Source organism: Piliocolobus tephrosceles, chromosome 21 (genome assembly GCF_002776525.5).
Source record: "Piliocolobus tephrosceles isolate RC106 chromosome 21, ASM277652v3, whole genome shotgun sequence".
NCBI lineage: Eukaryota > Metazoa > Chordata > Mammalia > Primates > Cercopithecidae > Piliocolobus > Piliocolobus tephrosceles.
In genome coordinates, this window is record NC_045454.1 from 46,125,745 (window position 1) to 46,148,323 (window position 22,579).

General features: G+C 44.1%; 1 protein-coding gene across 1 annotated transcript in view; it reads left to right on the forward strand.

Moving 5' to 3' along the window:
* The first annotated feature begins 6,494 nt into the window (after nucleotides 1-6,494).
* The window catches only part of LOC111533878 (LON peptidase N-terminal domain and RING finger protein 1-like), a 44,911-nt gene continuing 28,826 nt past the window's right edge, over nucleotides 6,495-22,579 (forward strand). Inside the window, 1 exon segment of the mRNA XM_026455542.1 lies at nucleotides 6,495-6,729. The gene's annotated coding sequence lies outside the window, so the exon portion shown is untranslated.

Sequence of the window (22,579 nt, forward strand, 5' to 3'; positions counted from 1 at the left end):
TCAACATGGGAAAACCCCGTCTCTACTAAAAATACTCAGCCGGACATGGTGGCCGGCACCTGTAACCCCAGCTACTCAGGAGGCTGAGGCAGGAGGATCACTTAAACCCAGGAGATGAAGGCTGCAGTGAGCCAAGATCATGACATTGCACTCCAGCCTGGGTGACAAGAGCGAAACTCCACCTCAAAAAAAAAAAAAAAAAAAAAAAAATCAAGACTACAATAACCAGCCTGGCTAACATGGTGAAACCTCATCTCTACTAAACATATAACAATTAGCTGGGTGTGGTGATGGGTACCTGTAATCCCTGCTACTAGGGAGGCTGAGACAGGAGAATCTCTGGAACCCAGGAGGTGGAGGTTGCAGTGAGCTGAGATAGTGCCACTGCACTCCAGCCTGGGTAACAGAGTGAGACTCTGTCTTAAAAAAAAAAAAAAGGACTACAATTAACAAAAAGTTAGTTCAGGTCAGAGATTGCCGCCAAACAATTTACCAAAACAACTTGATTTCCAGGGCTTTTTGGATTTTGGAATTGGGGACTCAAAGTAAAGTCAAATGCTCCTGACGGCATTTAATATGGACTGCACACCGTTTTAACACATTAACTCAGCTCGTGTTCATGCAAGACTTACAAACCTGGAGGAATCGTCATCATCCCATTTCACAGATGAGAAAAACAGAGGCGCAAAACGTTAAGTCAAACCAAAGTTACTGGTTTTATAACTGCTGGGGCCTCTGTATTTAACAGTTAAGGAAAATAGTGGCAGAAAACCTGAGTCACAAGTCCAAGGCAATTCATCTACACAGTAGTGGACTCGGGATTCCAACCCAGATAATCCCGCATCTTGCATCCTTGCTCTCACCTCTAGAGGGGGAAGTGAGAGGAGCGATGTGGGGTGTCCCCAGCTGAGGGAGGGGAAGTGAGACCCACGCACCGCCCTCCCCCACAAATCTAGCCCTGCAGCCCCTCTCCAACCTTACTTGGACTCAGGACCATGCATCTGAAAAAGCCACAGACACTCGACGCCAGCTTGTGAAAGTAACCAGGAGGGAGGCTGTACCCTGTAAAGCCACAGGGAAGGGGCTGCCCAAGACCATGAGAACCCACCACTTACATCAGCGTGACCTGGATGTGAGACACGGAGTCAAAGGAGATTATCTGGCAGCTTTAAGATTTGACTGCCTGACTATTCACAATAGCCAAGACTTGGAACCAACCCAAATGTCCATCGATGACAGACTGGATTAAGAAAATGTGGCACATATACACCATGGAATACTATGCAGCCATAAAAAAGGTGAGTTCATGTCCTTTGTAGGGACACAGATGAAGTTGGAAACCATCATTCTCAGCAAACTATCACAAGAACAGAAAACCAAACACCGCATGTTCTCACTCATAGGTGGGAATTGAACAATGAGAATACTGGGACACAGGGTGGGGAACATCACACACCAGGGCCTGTCGTGGAGTGTGGAGTGGGGGGAGCGGGGAGGGATAGCATCAGGAGAAACACCTAATGTAAATGACAAGTTAATGGGTGCAGTAAACCAACACAGCACATGTATACATATGTAACAAACCTGCATGTTGTACACATGTACCCTAGAACTTAACAGTATAATTTTAAAAAGAGATTTGACTGCCTTGGCCAGGCACAGTGGCTCACACTTGTCATCCTAACACTTTGGGAGGCCGAGGCGGGCAGATTGCCTGAGCTCAAGAGTTCAAGACCAGCCTGGGCAATATGGTGAAACCCTGTTTCTACTAAAATACAAAAAAAAAAAAAAAAAAAAATTAGCCAGGCATGGCGGCATGCGCCTGTAGTCCCCATGGCTGATGCAAGAGAATCGCTTTAACCCAGGAGGCAGAGGTTGCAGTGAGCCAAGATTGAGTCACTGTACTCCAGCCTGGGTGACAGAGAGACACTTTATCTCTAAAAAAAAAAAAAAAGATTTGACTGCCCCACTAGATTCTGGAATTGCAGGGGGCCTTCAATTTTGGCCAATTTCTCCCATTTGGAATGGGTATATCCAATGCCTGTACCCCACTGTATATAGGAAGTAACTAACTTGCTTTTGATTTAAAGACCCACAGACAGAAAGGACTTGCCTTGTCTCAGATGAGATTTTGGACTGTGGACTTTTGAGTTAATGCTGAAATGAGTTAAGACTTTAGGGGATGGTTGGGAAGACATGATTAGTTTGAGGACATTATGCTCAATGAAATAAGTCAGTCAAAAAGGAAAAATATGTATTGTATAAACTAGCTTACAGTAATCTACCAATAGGAGTAAAACTGTTCACAGGAATATAAAATGGAATTTTTTAGATGTGCAATCTTTGAGGATTTCTTTGTGTTTCTACCAATCAAGAATTTTCCTTCAGGTGCTTCACAGTCATTTGAATCAGTTCTATTTTCTTTTTTCTTTGTTTATTTGTTTGTTTGTTTTTTGAGATGGAGTTTCGCTCTTGTCACCCAGGCTGGAATGCAGTGGTGCGGTCTCAGCTCACTGCAACCTCCACCTCCCGGGTTCAAGTGATTTTCCTGGCTTAGCCTCTCGAGTAGCTGGGATTACAGGTGCCCACCACCATACCTGCCTGTAATCCCAGCTACTTGGGAGGCTGAGGCAGGAGAATCGCTTGAACCTGGGAAGCGGAGGTTGCAGTGAGCCAAGATCAAGCCTCTGCACTCCAGCTTGGGCAACAGAGCGAGACTCCATTTCCAAAAAAAAAAAAAAGAAGAAAAAGAAATTCAAAGTCCATTAACAGGAAGGCTGAGACAGGAGGCTTGAACCCAGGAGTCTGTAGTGAGCTATGTTCATGCTGCACTCCAGCTAGGGTGACAAAGGAATACAAAGAAAGAAAAGAGAGAAAGAGAGAGAGAGAGAAGGAGGGAGGGAGGGACGAAGGAAGGGAGGGAGGAAGGAAGGAAGGAAGGAAGGAAGGAAGGAAGGAAGGAAGGAAGGAAGGAAGGAAGGAAAATTATTTGATGTTATATGATTTTCACCTCAATTTTTGAAAAAAGAGTGTATACACAGGGTTTTATAGAAAATAAAATGCAAGGCCAGTCACAGTGTCTCACACCTGTAATCCCAGCATTTTGGGAGGCCGAAGCGGGTGAACCACCTGAGGTCAGGAGTTCGAGACCAGCCTGGCCAACATGGTGAAACGCCGTCTCTACTAAAAATACAAAAAAAATTAGCCAGGCGTGGTGGCGGGCACCTGTGGTCCCAGCTACGCAGGAGGCTGAGGCAGGAGAATCGCTTGAACCTGGGAGGCAGAGGTTGCAGTGAGCCAAGATCACGCCACTGCACTCCAGCCTAGAAACAGAGCGAAACTCGCTCCAAAAAAAAAAAAAAGAAAGAAAGAAAAAAGAAAATTCAAAGTCCGTTAACAGTTAATCACCATCCTGTCCACTTCATCAAAAGGAAATTCAATGTCCGTTAACAAGACCAGGTGCGGTGACTCATGCTTGTTCCCAGCACTTTGGGAGGCCAAGATGGGTGATTCACCTGTCCCAGCTGAGGGAGGGGAAGGATCACCCACCTCAGCTTGGTCAGAAGGGCAATAAGGGAAAGACCAAAGTGGCTTATGTGGCAAAACCCTCACTCTACTAAAATACACAAAAAAATTAGCCAGGCATGATGGCAGGCGCCCATAGTCCCTGCTAACTCAGGAGACTGAGGCAGGAGAATCACTTGAACCCAGGAGGCAGAGGTCACAGTGAGCCAAGATTGCAACAAGTTCAGCTTTCTTTTTTTTTTTTTTTTTTTTTTAGTAAAGACTGGGTTTCACCATGTTGGCCAGGCTGGTCTCAAACTCCTGACCTCAGGTGACCTACCCACCTCGGCCTCTCAAAGTGCTGGGATTACAGGCACGAGCTGATGCACCCAGTCTCATCTTTTAAAATTTAGCATTAAACTCGGACACCCAGATTAACAGGATAAAGACCAGAGATGTCCACCATCATAAATTTAGCCTGCACAAAGGAGGAACTGGTGTTTTGATGAATCTACCTAACTCACCAATTAACTGACCACACTTTGTGTGTGATCTTTTTTAAGGGTGATGGTAAATGCTTCATGAGTATGTTGTGCTGAGATAGAAAAACTGTATCTCTTTAAAATTCTCAGAACATTGATTTAAATATCATGCTAGCGTGCGTATGCACAATGCACATGCAAATTTCCAGCAAACTTTACCAGCCCTAAGACCCAAGTGAGACTGTTTGAACACAAAGCCCACATTTTCCAATTTGGGGCAAACCCACTTCTTAATACTATGCAAGTCTCCAGAGAACCCACACATTTGTGCCCCAATATCTGCTCATTTCCTCCCACCCCTATTCCCTGGTAACCACAGTTCTGCTCTCTGTCTCTAAGAGTTTGGCTTTTTTTTTTTTTTTTTTTTTAAGATTCCCCATATTGACAGAACAGGAGTATCACTATCTTGGACAAGTGCTGCCATTTTAAGTTTCATCTTGATCGGGGCTGGGCATGGTGGCTCACGCCTGTAATCCAAGCACTTTGGGAGGCCGAGGCAGGCGGATCACGAGGTCAGGAGATTGAGACCATCCTGGCTAACACGGTGAAACCCTGTCTCTACTAAAAATACAAAAAAAATTAGCCAGGCATGGTGGCGGACACCTGTAGTCCCAGCTACTCGGGAGACTGAGGCAGAAGAATGGCATGAACCTGGGAGGCGGAGCTTGCAGTGAGCCGAGATCACGCCACTGCACTCCAACCTGGGTGACAGAGCGAGACTCCATCTCAAATACAAAAAAAATTTCATCTTGATCAAAAACTGCCTAAATCCAAATGGCATCAGCCTAATGGCTAAGGTCACCATGACCATAAACCACAAATAACATCCTCAACCACAGACATGTCAGCCCTAAGATAACCTGCTTTCTGGGCGGGAAGATGTCAGCCCCAAGATAACCTCCTTTCTGCCCAGAGACATTCCAACCCCCCCTACAAACCTCTCCCCCACACAGAAACATTTCAAGCTTGTGATAAGCCCCTTCACTCTAAAACCAATATATACTGTTAGTCTGTAAGAGAGAGCACTCCTGACTGAAATTGGCTAGAAGCCCCTCTCAGGTTTATTCTCCAAAATAAACCCATCTTTGACTGTTGAGCCACTTTTTGTGTTTCTTTCCTCTTTCTTTAACTCTTACACGTATAAGTGAGATCATGCAGTACTTGTCTTTCTGTGTCTGGCTTATTTCACTGAGCTCAATGTCATCCAGGTTCATCCATATTGTCCCAAATATCAGGATTTTCTTCTCTTGTAAGATGCAATAATGTTCCAATGTGTTCCTCTCTAGACCATACTTTCTTTATCTATCCATTCATTATTGGACACTTAGGTTGTTTTCATATCTTGGCTATTATAAATAATGCTGCAATGACACTATTCACAATAGCAAAGACTTGGAACCAACCCAAATGCCCATCAATGACAGACTGGATAAAGAAAATGTGGTACATATACACCATGGAATACTATGCAGTCATTAAAAAAGAGTTCATGTCCTTTGTAGGGACATGGATGAAGCTGGAAGCAAAGCCATCATTCTCAGCAAACTAACACAGGAACAGAAAGCCAAATGCTACGTATTCTCACTCATAAGTGGGGGTTGAACAATGAGAATACATGGACACAGGGAGAGGAACATCACACACCAGGGCCTGTCAGGGGTAAGGGGAGGGAGAGTATTAGAACAAATACCTAATGCCATGTGGGGCTTAAAACCTAGATGACAGGTTGATAGTTGCAGCAAACCACCATGGCACATGTATACTTATGGAACAAACCTGCATGTTCTACACATGTATCCCAGAACTTAAAGTAAAATAAAAATAATAATAATAATGCTGCAATGTTCATGCAGATATTACTATGTTCTGACTTCTCAATGTCAGAAGTGCGGCCTTTGAGGAACTGAAACCTGTGTAGCTGAAAGCTATTAAAGAGCAGATTCTCCCGCTCCAAATACTGCATTCTGGAAGACGGAACTAAGGTCTTCCAGTCTTAGTGAAACCGTTCTCTGACGTCTTTCTTATATACCCTGGTTTCCCCATGGGGGCCACACAAGACCCAGGGCATTCTGGAAGAGGGTACTAGGGTCTTCAGGTCTTAGCAAAGCTGTTCTCTGGTGTCTGTCTTATACGCCCTGATTCCCCAATGGGACCACACAAGACCCAGAGAAGGCAAACATTTCCACTGGCAGACTTGTTGCAGATTCTTCTCTCCTCCAACCCCAAGATCATATCGTACTTGCAAGATCGTTTCCTCCCTGAGAATTGGCTTAACACTTTGTCATTATTCAAATAGGCTGAGACGGATGTGCCTCATCCGCTCAGGAGGCAAGCCCAGACAAGCCCAGACAAGACCAAGCTTTCTTTACATTCAGAGACTATCTGGACTCTGAGATTCATATACAAGTCAAAAACCACCTACCCAGCACCCATACACACACACACACACACACACACACACACACACACTGAGCACAGCCTCCTCCTCATGTGCACACACCCAGGCCTTGGTAAAGTGTGCACAGTTAGTCTTTTATGTGCACAGACCATTACTCTGTCAAATAAAAAACAAATCCGAATTTAGCAGGAAAGACTTTATTCAAAAAGACTATTACAAGGAGGGTAGAATAGGACTATCCTGTCACACACATCCATGCGAAGAGAGTCCACCAACAGACTTTGTGTGAGTAACAAGGCTGTTTATTTCACTTGGGTGCAAGTGGGCTGAGTCTGAAAAGAGAGTCAGCAAAGGGAGATGGGGTGGGGCAGTTTTATAGGATTTGGGTAGGTAGTGGAAAGTTACAGTTAAAGGTGGTTATCTCTTGCAGGCGGGGCGGGGTGGGGGGGGGGAGGGCGGTGGTCACAAGGTGCTCAGTGAGGAGATCATGAGACTCATCGTTCAGGAGAAGGAATGTCACAAGGTCGATTGTTTAGTTGGGGTGGGGCAGGAACAAATCACAATGGTAGAATGTCCTCTTTTGTGGTTCTTCAGTTGCTCCAGGCCATCTGGATGCAGGTCACAGGGGTTATGATGGCTTAGCTTGGGCTCAGAGGCCTGACATTCCTGTCTTCTTATATTAATAAGAAAAACAAAACAAAATAGTGGTGAAGTGTTGGGGCAGTGAAAATTTTAGGGGGGATGGTATGGAAAGATAATGGGTGATGTTTCTCAGGGCTGCTGTGAGTGGGATTAGGGGTGACGTGGGAACCTAGAGTGGGAGAGATTAAATTGAAGAAAGATTTTGGGGTAAGGGGTGATATTGTGGGGTTGTTGGAAGGAGCATCTGTCATATTGAATGATTGGTGGCCTGGATGTGGTTTTGTAGGAACTAAGAAACTAAACAGAAGATACGAGGTCCAAATAAGAGAAGGAAACAAACAGGTATTAAAGGACTAAGAATTGGGAGGACCCACGATATCCAACCAGAGAGTGTCCAAGGTGGTTCAGCATAATTATTTGCTTGGTTGGCAAGTTTTTGGGCTCTATCCTTGAGTGCTTTTATGTTGTCATATACCAGGCCAGATTGATTTAGGTAAAAACAACACTCTTCATTTAAAAATATACAGAGTCCTCCTTTTTCAGCAGTGAGTAAGTCGAGGCCTATTCCTGTCTTCTTATATTAATAATAAGAAAAACAAAACAGTAGTGGAGTGTTGGTGTCATGAGGGGAAGTTGTTTGGTCCCATTTGCAAACTGATATTTGGGGGTAAGGAAAACTAGTGTACATGTGCCTGTCCAATTAACAGGTAGACACATGTAGGTGGAGGAGCCACAGAGGAAGAAGAGGCCTTGTGTAAGGCAAAACTGGAAATGTAAAGTGAAAAGATGAGAGGATGTACTAAAAGAGGTATCTTCCTGTGGCTAGGAATCTGGAGTAGGCAAGAGAGGATTACCAGCCTGGAGAATTTCCTGTCTAGCCTGCTGGAGGACTGGAAGATAGTCACCCAGAAGGCTTGTGTCTGGGACAAGGTTGAGGCCAAGCAAGAAAGTGCGTCCGTATAAAAGTTCAAATGAACTGTACCCTGTGGTCTCTCGAGGACAGGCCCTAACTCTGAGGAGGACAAATGGTAGAAGTACTGTCCAGTCATTTTTAAATTGGAGGCTGAGCTTGGTGAGGTGTGTTTTTAAAAGATCATTCGTCCATTCTACCTTTCCTGAAGATTGAAGATGGTTTGGGGTACGAAGTTTCCACCGAATACCAAGAGCCTGAGAAACTGCTTGGGTGATTTGACTAATAAAGGCCGGACCATTGTCAGATTGAATAGAAGTAGGGAGGCCAAATCAGGGAATTATATCTGTTAGAAGGGAAGAGATGACTGCAGTAGCCTTTTCGGAACTAGTGGGAAAAGCCTCGACCCATCTGGTGAAGGTATCAACCCAAACCAAGAGATATTTAAATGTGGCCGGGCACGGTGGCTCAAGCCTGTAATCCCAGCACTTTGGGAGGCTGAGACGGGCGGATCACGAGGTCAGGAGATCGAGACCATCCTGGCTAACATGGTGAAACCCCGTCTCTACTAAAAAATACAAAAAACTAGCCAGGCGAGGTGGCGGGCGCCTGTAGTCCCAGCTACTCCGGAGGCTGAGGCAGGAGAATGGCATAAACCCGGGAGGCAGAGCTTGCAGTGAGCTGAGATCCGGCCACTGCACTCCAGCCCGGGTGACAAAGCAAGACTCCGTCTCAACAAAAAAATTAATTAATTAATTAATTAATTAATTTACAGACATGGAGCATATGAGTAAAGTCAATTGGCCAATCTTGTGTCAGAGTAAATCCACAAGCCTGATGTGTAGGAAAAGGAGGAGGCCTGAGAAAGCCTTGGGAGCTGGTGGCATGGCAGACAGAGCATTGAGAGGTGATGGTCTTAAGGATGGATTTCCATGAAGGGAAGGAGATGAGGGCCCACAGGAGGCAAGCCAGAAGCTTGTATCCCACATGGAGGTGGTCATGAAGGGGAAAAAGAATGGACTGAGCTTGTGAGGCAGGAAGAATGAATTTTCCATGATTTTAAGAACCACTTGCCCTGAGTTGGAAAAGACTGGTGGAGCAGGTTTTCAGAAGAACAGTAGATGGGAGTGATAGAGGAGAAAGAAAAATACTGGCCCTCTGGAGTGGGGGCTGGAATATTGGCAGGTGTGGAGGCACTGGCTATGTGTTTTGCTGTCCTGTCAGCATAGGCATTTCCTTTTGCAATAAGATCAGTTGGTTTCTGGTGTCTTTTACAATGAATGACTCCAGCCTTGGCTGGCAGGAGAGCAGCCTTAAGGAGGGCCTTTGTTAGGGAGGCATTGATAATGGAAGAGCCTTGTGTGGTAAGGCAGCCTCTTTCAGCCCAGATGGCAGCATGGTTATGGAGGACATGGAAAGCATATTGGAGTCAGTATAAATGCTAGTGTGCATTCCTTTAGCGAGAGAGAGTGTACAAGTTAAAGCAATTACTTCAGCTTGTTTGGAAGTGGGGGAGGGAGGAAGTGCAGCAGCTTCGATAATGGAGGTGTGTGACATGACAGCATATCCAGCTTTAGCTGGTGAAAATTGATTGGGTTTAGAAGAAGTGCAATTGATAAATCAAGTGTGGTCTAGGTTTGGAATTGGAAGAATAGAAATCTGAGGAAAGGGGGAAGATGCTATGTGTATTAGGGAAACACAGTCATGTGGTTCAGGACTTGTGTTGGCTGTTAAGTGAGAAGCTGGGTTGAGATTGGGCCCTTGGTCAATAGTTACTTTTGGGGTTTCAATAAAGAGTGAATAGAGCTGGAGGAGTCAAGGGGCTGACAGTAAGTGTGAAAGGTGCGAGGAGGACATTAATGCTTGAAGGTTGTAAGAACTGTAGAGGGTCAGTGGAGCATAGCCTGTTATTGAGGGTTTTCAGATGTATTAAAGCAGCGGCTGCCACCACATACACACATGAGCGCCAGCCTAAAACAGTAAAGGCAAGTCGTTTGGACAGAAAGGCTACAGGGCACAGTCTTGGTTCTTGTGTAAGAATTCCTACTGCACAGCCCTGCACTTAGGCTCTGTGTAGTGAAAAAGGGTCAGGATGAGTCAGGGAGAGCTAGTGTGGGAGCAGTCTCTAGAGATGTTTTCAAGGAATGGAAAGAGGAGTGGGGGAAGGATTTAGGATCTATGGGATCAGCTAGGTTTCCCTTTGTGAGTTTATATAATGGTTTTGTTAGGATGGCAAAACCAGGTATCCAAAGGCAAAAGTACCCAACCATGCCCAGGAAGGAAAGCAGTTGTGGCTTTGTAGAAGGGGTTGGGGTTTGAGAGATCAGCTGGACACAGTTGGCAGGGAGAGCACATGTGTTTTCATGAAGAATTATGCCGAGGTAGGTAAAGGATGAGGAAGAAATTTGGGCTTTGGAGGGGGATACGCGATATCCCTTTGAGAATAGATGTTGGAGGAGCAGGAGGGTGTCCTGTTGGGAAGATTTGTAGGAGGGGCTATAAAATAAAAGGTCATCAAAATATTGAATAAGGTGAGAAGCAGAGGGGTAAAAGAAAGTAGATCATGAGAAAGAGCTTGGCTGAAGTAACGAGGGCTGTCCCTGAAGCCTTGTGGCAGTACAGCCCAGGTAAGCTGCTGGGACTATGGGTGTCAGGGTCAGTCCAGGTAAAAGCAAAGAGAGGCTGGGACAAGGGGTGCAGGGGAATAGAAAAACAAAAAGGCATCTTTAAGATCGAGAATGGAATAGTGAGTTGTGGAGGAAGGTATTGAGGACAAAAGAGTGTATGGGTTGGTCCCCACAGGGTGGCGAGGCAGAACAATATGGTCGATTAGGTGTAGATCCTGAACTAACCTGTAAGACTTGACCAGTTTTTGGACAGGTAAAATGGGGGAATTGTAAGGAGTTTATAGGCTTTAGAAGCCCATGCTATAGCAGGCGAGTGATAACAGACTTTAGTTCCCTTAAAGCCTATTGTGGGATGGGATACTGGTGTTGAGCTGAGTAAGGGTGATTACGTTTTAATGGGATAGTAATGGGCATGTGATCGGTTGCCAGGGAGGGAGCAGAGGTGTCCCATACTTGTGGGTTAAGGTGGAGGGGATACAAGAGGAAGATGCGAAAGAGGCTTTGGGTTGGAGAGAAGGGCAGCAATGAGATGAGGCTGTAGTCCAGGAATAGTCAAGGTAGCGGATAATTTTGTTAAAACTTCTTGACCTAATAAGGGAGCTGGGCAGGTGGGGATAACTAAAAAGGTGTGCATAAAAGAATGTTGTCCAAGTTGGCACCAGAGATGGAGAGTTTTAAGGGGTCTAGCAGCCTGACTGTCAATACCCGCAACAGTTATGGAGGCAAGGGAAACAGGCCCTTGAAAAGAAGGTAATGTGGAGTGGGCAGCCTCCGTATTGATTAAGAAGGGGACAGACTTATCCTCCACTGTAAGAGTTACCCAAAGCATCTGTGATGGTCCAGGAGGCTTCTGAGGCAATCGGGCAGTGTCAGTCTTCAGCCACTAAGCCGAGAATATCTGGGAAGGAGTCACCCAGAGAGCCTTGAGCCAGAGTTCCAGGGGCTCTGGGAGTGGCTGCCGGGCAAGTTGGACAGTCCAATTTCCATTGGGTCCCAAACAGATGGGACATGGCTTAGAAGGAATCCCAGGCTGCAGGCATTCCTTGGCCCAGTGGCCAGATTTCTGGCACTTGAAGCAAGATCCTGGTGGAGGAGGTCCTGTAGGAATGCCTGACTGCTGCAGCTTAGGGTTTTGAAGTTCTTGTGTGCTGGAGATGTGGTTAAGGTTTCTCTCACAGTGCAGGTAAGTAATTGCAACTCAGAAATGTGTTGCAGCTTGGCTGCCTCTTCTCTATTATTGTACACATTGAAGGTGAGGTTAAGTCCTGTTGTGGGGTTTGAGGGCCAGAATCTAAGTTTTGGAGTTTTTTCTAATGGCGTGAGTGGGTTGGGTAATAAAATGCATATTGAGAATAAGACAGCCTTCTGGACTCTCTGAGTCTAGGGCAATCTAAGGCATCTAAGGGTTGTTGCCAAACAGGCCATGAACTGGGCTGGATTTCTATACTCAACGAAAAAGAACCTCAATGCTAACTGATTTGGGAGAGGTCAGCTAAAGAAAAAAGAGCATTAACCTTGACTATGCCTTCAGCTCCAGCCACCTCTCTAAGAGGAAATTGTTGGGCAGGTGGGGGAAAGCTAGTCATGGAACAAAACTGTAAGCCAGACCAGGTGAGAGGAGGGGAGGTGATAGAAGGATTACAGGGTGAGGGAGTGGAGGCTGAGGAAGAATTGGGATCTGCCTCAGCCTGGTGAGGAGCAGCCTGGGGAGGAGGGCAGAGGCCAGATGAGTCCGTAGAAAAGGGGGATTCAAAGGACTCAGAGCTTGGAATGGAGATTGAAGGAACAGACAGGAGGGAAACAAGAAAGATTTGAGATGAGTTGCATTGGGAGCAGAGACTAGGGAGGGACTGCTGTGTAAAAGAATGCCTTGAAGTCAGGCACCTCAGACCATTTGCCCATTTTTCAACAAAATTATCTAGATCTTGTAGGATGGAGAAATTGAAAGTGCCATTTTCTGGCCATTTAGAACCATTGTCGAGTTTGTATTGGGGCCAAGCAGTGTTGCAGAAGAAAATAAGACGCTTAGGTTTTAGGTCAGGCGAGAGTTGAAGAGGTTTTAAGGTTTTTAGAACACAGGCTAAGGGAGAAGAAGGGGGAATGGAGGGTGGAAGTTTGCCCATAGTAAACAGCTAAGTTTAGAGAAAAAAGAGGGTAGAGACACGGAGAGAGGGAGGTGGTACTTGCCACCCAGTGGAGGTGGTACTTGCCACCAAGGTGAAGGATCCAGGCAGGGGTCCCAGACACCTCTGGAATGTGGGTGAAAAATCAGGCAGGCGTCCCCACAGTGATTAAACACCAAAAGAAGACTGTCTTCCCAAGTCCACGACCAGCACGAGAGTCTTGAGTTCACAGATAAAAGGCATCTCCTCTGTCTCTACCAGAAAGGGAAAGGAACTGAAGTTAAGGAAGGGAGAGATTGAAGGGTGGAGGGATAGCAAGAGAGGTTGGAGAAGATAATAAAAAGAGGCCTCTTACCTGATTTAAAATTGGGGAGATGTTCCTTGGGCTGATCTGAAGACCCGAGGTCATAGGTGGATCTCCTCATGGAGTGAGGGCGAGGACAGGGGACCAGTCTCCTGAAGGAGTCCTCCTGTCCCAGATTTTCGGCACCAAATCAATAATGCTAAAACTTCCAGAGGAATCTACAAATTCAATGCAATCCCTACCAAAATAACAATGATATTCTTTACAGAAATAGAAAAAAAATCCTCAAATTTATATGGAACCACAAAACACCCAGAATAGCCAAAGCTATCCTAAGCAAAAAGAACAAAACTGCTGGAATCACATTACCTGACTTCAAATTATACTACAGAGATAAAGTAAACAAAACAGCATGGTACTGGCATAAAAACAGACACATAGACCAATGGAACAGAATAGAGAACCCAGAAACAAATCCATACATCTAGAGTGAACACATTTATGACAAAAAACCCAAGAACAAACATTGAGAAAAGGATAGTCTCTTTAATGAATGACCCTGGGAAAACTGGATATCCATATTCAGAAGAATGAAACTAGACCCTTATCTCTCACCATATACAAAGATCAAATCAAAATGAATCAAAGACTTAAGTGTAAGCTCTCAAACTATAAAACTACTAAAAGAAAACATTGAGGAGATTCTCCAGGGCATTGGACTGGGCAAAGATTTCTTGAGTAATATCTCACAAGCACAGGAAACCAAAGCAAAAATAGACAAATGGGATTACATCAAGTTAAAAAGCATCTGCACAGCAAAGGAAACAATAAGCAAATTCAAGAGACAACACATAGAATGGGGAAAATATTTGCAAACTACCCATCTGACAAGGGATTAATAACCAGAATACATAAGGAACTCAAACAATTCTATAGGGAAAAAAATCTAATGATCTGATCTTAAAATGGGCAAAAGATCTGAATAGATATTTCTCAAAAGAAGACATACAAATGGCAAACAGGTATATGAAAAGGTGCTCACATCATTGGTCATCAGAGATGTGCAAATCAAAACTACAATAACCTATCGTTTCACCTCAGTTAAAATCGCTTTTATCCAAAAGACAGGCAATAACAAATGCTGGTGAAGATGTGGAGAAAAGGTAACCCTCGTACACTCTTGATGGCAATGTAAATTATTGTAGCCACTATGAATAACAGTATGGTATTGCAAGATCTGGCCAGCAGCCTGCGATGTAATGGGGCTCTCTCTTTGTTCCCATGTGGATCAGCAGGTCGAGAAATAATAGACACACAAGATAGTGAAAGCTGGGTACAAGGGGGTCACCGCCTTCTGGTCCCACGGTGCCAACAATGCACTAGATATGCCAGCATTTATTATTAAGTTTAGTGAGTGTGGGGGTAGGTTAGTGAGGGATTTAGGGTCATTTGATTATGAGGTGAGATGGTCACATGGGGATGAAGTAATTCTGTATCATAACATCTGTATGCAGAAGTACAGTATACAGAGATAAGAATTTACAATATAGTGTGTGCATCAGTAATTTCTAACAGAGCCTTAAAACAGAAACACAGTCTTTCCATAACCTACGATTAGCAAGATATTAATCAGCAGTAACAGTTGCAACAAAAGCTGGTTACAAACAATCCATAGTAACAGGACGTGAAGCTAGACAACTGATTAGACCAGAAATGCTCAGAAGAGAGTATGCCTTAACCCTAAAGAGGCCTAGAAGAGCCATGGCAAGATGAGGGCATTTATAGCCCTATCTTATCCATATGGACAGGCACCCCCTATGCATCTGTTTATAGGCTCTCCACAAAGGTTGCATTCCATTCCCAGAGCTATGAACATCTGCTTTTCTGGGATAGGAATCTTGGTGATATGACCTCCCTGACTGCACATCCATTCATAAGCTAAACACATCACGCACTGTTGGCTCATTCTGGCAGTCCAACCTGGCATTGTCTTTACACAATCCTGCATGCAATTTTGTATTTACAATAATCAGGAGCATTTCATCTTTTATTCCATAGCAATAGTTTCAGGGGGTCTCCCTGCATCATGGAAGTTCCTCAAATAACTAAATCCATACAATCCAGCAATCCCACTGCTAGGTATATACTCAAAAAAAAGGAAATCAGTATATCAAAGAGATAGCTACACTCCCATGTTTATTATAGCATTATTCACAATAGGCAAGATTCAGAAGCAATCTATTTCCATCAACAGATGAATGGATACATAAAATATGGGACATATACACAATGGAGTACTATTCAACCGTAAAACAAGAGTGAGATCCTGTCATTTGCAACATGGGGATGGGACCTTTTAGCCCAATGGGGGCGTCACTCTGCAGATCCCTTTCTAATAATGGCCACTGTTATTATCCCTCCCCTACCCCTGATGTGGCTCCGTCAAGATCCAATTTGGGTAGAACAATGGCCTCTGAAGGGAGAGAAATTGCAAAGAACCCATGAATTAGTTGAAGAGCAATGAAAAGCCAGCCATATAGAATCATCTAACAGCCCTTGGAATTCGCCCATCTTTGTCATTCCCAAAAAGTACTGTAAATGGAGACTTTTGCATGACTTACGTGCTGTTAATACTAATTAATACTAATTAATGGGGTCTCTTCAGCTGGGGCGATCAACCCCTCCCCCATGGCAATTCCTTGAGATTGGCCTATAATCATTATCAGCTTAAAAGACTCCTTTTATATCATTCCCCTTGCAAAGCAGGACAGAGAAGAATTTGTGTTTACCATACCAGCTACCAATAATGAAAGGCCAGCTTGCCGATTTCGTTAGAAAGTGCTTCCTCAAAGAATGCTGAACAGTTCTACCATGTGTCAGTATCATGTAAATCAAGCTTTGCTCCCCAGTAGAAAAGAATTTTCTAATTGCAAGATTATTCATTTTGTGAATGATATATTACTAGCAGCCCCAATGGAGCCAATGCTTTTAAGTTTATATGCCTCTGTTGTAAAGAATGTAAAGTCAAGAGGTGTCATCACAGCACCCACCTGAAAAAGTACAAATGTCTTCTCCTTGGAAATATCTTGGGTACATACTAACTTTCTGGTCAGTAAGACTTCAAAAGGTTAAATCAAATACTAGCAACTTACACACCTTAAATGATTATCAGAAATTACTAGGCAGTATTAACTGGCTTTGCCCCAACTTGGGCATTACTAATGGTAAATTGCAAAACCTGTTTTCTATCTTAAAGGGCAATACAGCCCTGGATTCTCCCAGGTATTTAACCCCCACGGTGAAAAAGGAAATTGAAGAGATAGAGTAAGCTATCTCTCAAAGGCAACTAGATTACGTTGATCCATGGTATTCAATTCAATTGTTTATTTTTCCCACTAAACACTCCCCTACAGGGTTAATAGGACAGATGGCCCCAGGGCTGCACTTTCTAGAATGGGTTTTTTGCTCACTCTCTCCCTATATCCAGTTAATCAGTAAAGTCATCTATTCAGGCCACAGATGATGCAATCTGTTGCTAGGTTATGATCCTAATGTCATAAGAATTCCTTTAAGTAAAAAGCAATTTGAAGCAGTTTTGCCCCTGTCGTTAGATCTACAAATAGCCCTCTTTGATTACACAGGCCATATAGAGCATGCCCTTTCTGCTGACAAACTCCTTCAGTTCTTATCTTGAACTACTGTGATTTTACCTACAAAAATAGTTCACTCCCCCATACCTAATGTTTTCACATTGTGTACTGATGGCTCGGGTAAACACGGAAAAGTGGCTGTCTGGTGCAGACCACATAATTCCCTCACTCGATATGGGTTTACTAGCACTGAAAGAGCTGAAGTTGGAGCCTTAATATTGACTTTGGAGACTTTTTCCACTCAGCACATCAATATTGTTAGTGACTCTGCTTACTATGTTTATTTATTGCAGAACCTTGAGACAGCACTCATTAAGTTCACTCTGGAGCCCACCCTGTGCACTGTTTTTCTCTAATTTCAGAAATTGCTAGATCAACGTACACACCCTATTTTTATTACCCATATTCGGGTCCACAGCTCACTGCCTGGCCCATTGACTTAGGGCAATGATCAAGCAGACCTACAAGTTATGACATCACTGCTTGACCAAGCCACCCAATTGCCAAAACTGGAGAAATATATCTAATTTTTCCACCGAAACTGGAGAAACTTATCTAAGCAATTTCAACTTACCCAGAGACTAGGTAAACAAATTATCCTACAATGTCCAGATTGCCAACTCACAGGCACACCCCCTCCTTCTACAAGTGTTAACCCTAGAGGACTTAAACCTAATCAGTTATGGCAAATAGATGTACACACATCCCTGAATTTGGAAAACTATGATATGTACATGTACCTGTTGATACCTACACTCATTTAATTAGTGCACATGCTCTTCCTGGAGAGTCCACTCAATATGTCATTAAACATCTTCTTTTAACTTTTGCGTTTATGGGGCAGTCCACAAAAATTAAAACTGATAATGGTCCAACTTACATCAGCTCACAACTTCAACAATTTCGTCACACACAGAACATCCAACATTCCACAGGCTTTATATACAACCCCCAAGAACAGGCCATAGTAGAACGTGCCCACTCCATCCTTAAAAATATGCTCAGAAAACAAAAAGAGGGAAAGTATGGGTAAGCACCCTGCAACACTACTAGCACACACCTCATTTACCCTTCATTTTTAAAATTTAGGTGACAAATTTCTACCAGCTATAGAAAAGCACTTTGCTAAAACTTCTCAAGACACAAAACCTGTAGTTTTATGGAAGGATGTAAACAGTAATGAATGGTGTGGTCCAGATGATTTGCTAACATGGGGAAGAGGATATGCTGGTGTTCACACCCCCTCAGGTTCTCTTTGGATTCCAGCATGATGCATCAAACCTTACCATGGCATGGCTAGGACCCAACCCAATACCAGAAATGAAGGAGATGACCCGGCAGGACCCACAGCCCCAGATGATGTGACTTCATCAGACAACACAGGCCCCAGACATTATCTGGAGGATGCTGAAGAGGACAACTCCGAAGACTAAGCAAATCCTACTCCAAACACAAACACCATTCACTCCAGATAATCTGTTCCTTTTTCATTCTCTCACTTTGCCTGCTACCTGTACCTGCCACACTCTATTAAGCCCATCTTCTAATCTGCCTTTTTTCTGCCCTGTTGCTTAGACAAACAACCCCTTTCCAGCTTCTAAAAATGTGAGTGCTTCACTAGAAGAAACTAACATACCCCCAGTGAGGATCTTTAGTAACAGCACACATCAAACTGAAGTGCCAAGTAACGCTACAGGTCACTCCTTGATTGGAAAAGAATGTTACTGATTATACTCACGTTTATCTCATGTTATTTGCTAGTTCTAGGATGCAAAGCCAGAATAAGAGCAACGACTGCCTCGCCTGACAGACGTGTTGCTGCACCCATCTGTACTCTTCAAACAACAAGGCCTGATGTGAAAAACAGAGAAGGGGGAGATGTAGGGGATCGGTCAGGGTGGTGGGAGAAATTATAAAGTTACAGGAAGTAGACACAAACCTTCTTGGAAGCCCAGGAGTTTGTATAACTTAAGTAGAAGATTTGGCTGAAGGCAGCTGGATTATCCGAAAAGCTTAGGGCATAGATACATAGGACTGTAGAGGAGTTTATCTAAATAGCTTGTTTACTCATGTGGTCCTAAGACTGACCTTTGTTCATCTGTGGATGCATGACTGCTCTCTACTCGGGAGGTCGGCAATGTTAATTACCCTCCAGTGGTGTTTACTTGAGACCTTTGTCATTTAATCTGTACTAAATAAATGTGAATTTTGCTGGCTTATCAAGGCCAATTCTGCTGACTCAGGCAGCAGAGCCCCTTAGCCGCACTGACAGGCAAAATATCTGTGTCAGTGTATGTCTTTCATCCGTCACTGGGTCAGGGTCCGTAGGTCAGACCCGGCAACCTGGTACTACAGGTGCATGCCACCATACCTAGCTTAATTTGCTATCTTATTGTTACAGTAAGTCTGTTGCATTTGTCTTGTGATTTTTATTTGACCATTAAGGCTGGTCAGTTATTGTGTCTAAACCACAAAAGGAAGGTATGTCTGGCCTCCCATCTCATTATGTCTGGGAACTAAGTTTTTAAGGTTTTTTTACAGGGGGTTCCCTTGGCCAAGGAGAGATCCATTCTGTCAGTGGCAGTGGGAAGGGGGAGCTTGGGATTTAATTGTTAGTTTACATTCCCCCTTTTTTTGGTCATTATATACCAGATGCAGCATCAATGGCCAAACTTTTATTTTGTCCCATATTATTGCTGGGGTGGTGTGTCTGCCTACCCAGACCCAACATGTCCCTCGGTGGGGCCCCTATGGCCAAAGGTCTTGGAGTTAAAATATTTATAGCCGACTAAATGTTCCAGACCAGATGGGAATGGCGGTGGGCAGGTTCTCATTAACCCTGGGAATCCTTTAAGTAACATAAGAGCCAAAAATCAAATGCCAAAAGGCGAGGTTATAAAATTGACATCTATTTAAGTTCTATGCACTGAGCTACTGTAATATTGGTTGTAGTTACACACTTGTAGCACTTAGTAATACAAAACATAAGCCTTTTCCTAAAACCATTTAAGGTAAGGAATTTAGAGACTTTCAATGTGCTGCAAGGCTTTTTGTAGTCTTTTTAGTAATTTCTCCTAAAGTGGCTGATAAAATTGTTTATATAATTGGCACAATTTTATTACTGGGAGCACTATACCCAGAAGGCTTTGTCACCAGGTGATATGGTTTGCCTGTGTCCCCACCCAAATCTCATCTCGAATTCCCATGCATTGTGGGAGGGGCCTAGTGGGAGGCAATTGAATCATGGGGACAAGTCTTTCCCATGCTGTTCTCATGACAGTGAATAAGTCTCATGAGATCTGATGGTTTTAAAAACAGGAGTTTCCCTGCACAAGCTCTCTTGTTGCCTGCTGCCATCCATGTAAGATGTGACTTGCTCCTCCTTGCCTTCCTTCATGATTATGAGGCTGCCCCAGACACGTGGAACTGTGAATCCTTTTTCCTGTATAAATTACCCAGCTTCAGGTATATCTTTACCAGCAGCATGAAAACAGACTAATACACCAGGCATCTGGATACCCTCTCCATAATTTTTGTTTAATTCTATGGCAAGCAAAACTTTTTATGGTTGGGATGGATGGAGAGAGGTCACATAGTAGCCCAAGAGACAGTCTTATTTTGGCAGATGTTTGGGCATCTGTGTGCCCGTTCTTGAGTATGAGGGTATGAAATAATTCTATCCCTCAAATTTGGCCCTTACCATCTCACATGCCCACCTCTTCTGGGACAGTCCCTGGGCCTAGAGGGAAGGGGCTTATATAGTTTTAGCAGCAGACCATTAGCAATGAAAGCACATAAGTCCCAGTGATATTCTAAATAGTTTTTAAATTTCAGAGATATCAGGCTAGGCATGGTGGCTCACACCTGTAATCCCAGCACATTAGAAGGCCAAGGTGGGAGTATCACTTGAGGTCAGGAGTTCAAGACCTGCCTGGCCAACATGGTGAAACCCCATCTCTACTAAAAACACAAAAAATTAGCTGGGCGTAGTGTCAGGCACCTGTAATCCCAGCTACTCAGGAGGCTGAGGCAGGAGAATCACTTGAACCTGAGAGGCAGAAGTTGCAGTAAGCCAAGATTGCACCACTGCACTCCAGCCCAGGTGACAGAGTGAGACTCCATCTCAAAAAAAAAAAAAAAAATTGCCTGGCATGGTGGCATGCACCTATAATCCCAGCTTCTGGGGAGGCTGAGGCATGAGAATTGCTTGAACCTGGGAGGCAGAGGTTGCAGTGAGCCAAAAGCATGCCAATGCACACCAGCCTGGGTGACAGAGAGAGACTCTGTCTCAAAGAAAAAGAGAGAGTTGGCTAGGTAAAGGACAGAAAGTTTCAAAGAGAGAAAAGAAGGGAGTTCCTGAGCACAGGAACACCACTGGGCAATGACTGGGAAATGGGAAGAAGGCAAAGGAGGCTAATGTGGATGAGGAAGAGGGCGGTGCAGTATCCTTCTGAAGAACTAGGCAGGGACTTGTTCACTCAGGCCCTTGCAGGACCCCTGAGGCACCATTTTCATGGTTGGCAAGAAGTTGAGTCTGTAGACCCTGACAAAATCTGACTGGTCCAGGGATCAGTGCCCAGGTCAAAGATTGTCCAATAGGATCTCTCCAGTTTGGATGGTAGCTAATCCAGCCAATCACCTCTCCCCTGGCATGTGTTCCACTGTCCATGGTTCTGAAGTATCTATGCAAAATAAGACTGGTGATCCCAATCAACAGGTTGGCCGCATAACCCAGTGTATTAATTAGCAACTGCAGTGTAACAAATCATCACAAACTTAGTGGCTTGAAACAACACTCATTCATTATTTTCATGGTGTTTGTGCATCAGGAATCTGGCCAAGATTTATCTGGATTCTATTCTCAGGGTTACATAATCAAGGAGTTGACTAAGCTGTGTTTTCATCTGGAGTCTAGGGAAGAATTGTGTTCAAACTCATTAATGTTGTTGGCAGAATTCAGTTCCTTGAAGTGCAGAAGTGGGGCCCCTGTTTTCTTAGCTCATTGTTAGCCAGGGATCACTCTGCTCCTAGAAGGTGTTCTTGGGTTTTTGTCATGTGGCCCCTACCATCTTTAACGCCAGCAATGACAAGTCAAATCCTTTTCAAGGTCTGAATCTCTCTGGCTTCTTACTTTCTTGATATTTGCCTTCTCCATTCAGATTTATAGAGTTTGTGTGATTAACTCAGGCTCACCTGGACAATCTCCCTTTGATAAATTTAAAGCCAATTGAGGAAGTGGCTCAAGTCACAAGTCCTCAGTGCCAGACTGTCCAGTGAGCAGCATGGCCCAAGCCATCAGCCAGAGCAGCCCTGGAGCAGAAGCAGCAGCTGCCACCATTTGCAAAGCCCAGCTGAGCTGGCCTTGGCATTGTCAATGACACTGAACAGGTTGAAGGAGGAAGACAAAGAGCCCCTCACGGAGCTCTGTGTCAAGGCAGTCAGTGATGGTGAAAGCACAGGAATCTGCCTTTTTTCCCAGAGATTCCTCATGATTCCTTGGTTCAAAGGAGTTGTCTTTAGTGTCACAACTGTTGATCTTAAAAGGAAACCTGCAGATCTGCAAAGCAAGGCTCCTGGGAACAACCCACCACTTATAATTTTCAACTGTGAAGTCAAATAAGATTGAGGAATCTCCTGAAGAAGTCTTATGTCCTCCCAAGTACTTAAAGCTTTCACCAAAACACCCAGAATCAAATACTGCTGGAATTGACGTCTTTGCCGAATTCTCTGCAAAGATCAAGAATTCAAGGCCAGAAGTTAATGAAGCATGAGTAAGGGATCTCTTAAAAACCCTACAGAAAATGGTGATTATTAAAAAGTCAAGAAACAACAGATGTTGGTGAGTTGTGGAGAAAAAAAAAATGCTTTTACACTGTTGG